The sequence below is a fragment of the Chrysochloris asiatica genome, unplaced genomic scaffold (assembly GCF_000296735.1).
Source record: "Chrysochloris asiatica unplaced genomic scaffold, ChrAsi1.0 scaffold00060, whole genome shotgun sequence".
In the NCBI taxonomy this organism is placed as follows: domain Eukaryota; kingdom Metazoa; phylum Chordata; class Mammalia; order Afrosoricida; family Chrysochloridae; genus Chrysochloris; species Chrysochloris asiatica.
In genome coordinates, this window is record NW_006408578.1 from 385,588 (window position 1) to 387,255 (window position 1,668).

A 1,668-nucleotide genomic window follows, 5' to 3' on the forward strand; every position below is an offset into this window, starting at 1 on the left:
TAGAATTTTCAGGAGTGAAATATTGGGTCTTTCTCCCAAGATGCTTCTGGGTGTACTCAAATCTCCAATGTTTCATTTAGCAGCCAAGTATATTAACTATTTGTACCATGCCAGGGCTCTTTTGCCATTTCCTCTCATTAGAATATAAATTCCATGATCACAGGGATTTGTGTAGGTTCTTTACAGATAGAACCATGACTGGCATGCACACAAAAAATATCTGTGTCAATAAATGTATCACCAAACAACTGCATGGAACCAAGAGGAACTTAGATCAAAGTGACTTTCTCTCTTTCTCTTTCTACCCTTTTAAGTAAACATTCCACACCATATATATTTGTATTTCTCAGGGCATACAACACGATGTCTGATGTAAGTTAGCCATGTAGTACAGGAGTTAAAACACCCACCAGCCGAAGTCATAGTGAAACTCGTATCCATAAAAAGTAAAGCTTTGCTGGACCTGTTGCTAGGAACTCTGCACCCATGGTTTCTCCAAACAAGGCAGTGAATGTTCCCGGAAATGGAGGCAGGGATGTGGACACTCATGGCTGGTATGGCTGGGTCAAAAAGAGGCTGGAGCAGATACTTGGTTTCCAGTGTTTGGCTAAAAACCTGCCTGACCCAATTACAGCTCAAGAGAGCATCTAGTTGCCCTTCATGGAAATGGAGCTCCAATGTGATGAGAAGACCATTATCATAGGCCACAGTTCCAGGGTCATTGCTGACATGAGCATATACCCATCGAGTATATGCTATTGTACTGGTGTCTGCATACACATCAGACTTGGGAGACGAAATGAGCATGCAAGTGGATACTTCATTCACCCTTGGCAGTGGATAAAGATCATGGCCAACTGCAGTTTGGGTCCACTGATGATTCCTTGCTTCCCTGGAAGGAACAACAAGAAGTTGCCAATAAGCTGGAATCCAAATTGTACAAATTCACTGAATGTGGTCACTTTTAGGACACGGAGTTTCGTGAACTGATAAGTGTGGTAAAGTCTATGCTGAAAGTGGCATCACAGACAGGATGCGTGCTGCTAGTTTGTTTCTTAACATTGGGGTACAGAAGTAATATCTATGCTATATTAGATACTAGGTGCACAAACAGGTCAAGTTCAGTTCTGGAAAGACCTGAAAAAGTTTGTGTTCCAACTAATTTAGATAGCACTGCCATTTCACAAACTTGAAACTGCTCCAAGTTGCTGTGAATGGTAGTAATTTCCCCATTTGATGAGAGACACAAAACAGCTTAATCACATTTGTCTATCCAAGTGGACAGATCAAAAATGAACTCAGGTTTGTTGATTGCTAGTCCAGATTCTCTTTTCTTTGAAATAAAATAAACTTTTCTATTTTATTGGTAAAAGAAAATGTGACCAAGGATCCAGAATAGAATGTTTCCTTGAAATCTACAACACTAGCTGCTCTTTCAAAATGACTGGGATATCAAACCCAGACTAGGGTGTCCACCTTTGACTGTGTGTCCCCTAGTCCATCACACATGTGAGATACAGTAGGATGCTTAGAGTCAGGGGTCTATGAGGGTTGGTTGGAATAGAAGTGAGCATAGCACACTAGAGTATTGTGGAATGATGAGAAGAGGTCGGCTGGTGCAATTTGGGGAGCTTATTGCCTATCTAAAGAAGGTACTAACTAATCAGG

The 1,668-nt window shown here is 41.2% G+C and overlaps 1 pseudogene; it reads left to right on the forward strand.

Moving 5' to 3' along the window:
* The first annotated feature begins 486 nt into the window (after positions 1–486).
* On the forward strand, positions 487–990 carry LOC102833908 (annotated as a pseudogene).
* The last annotated feature ends 678 nt before the right edge of the window (positions 991–1,668 follow it).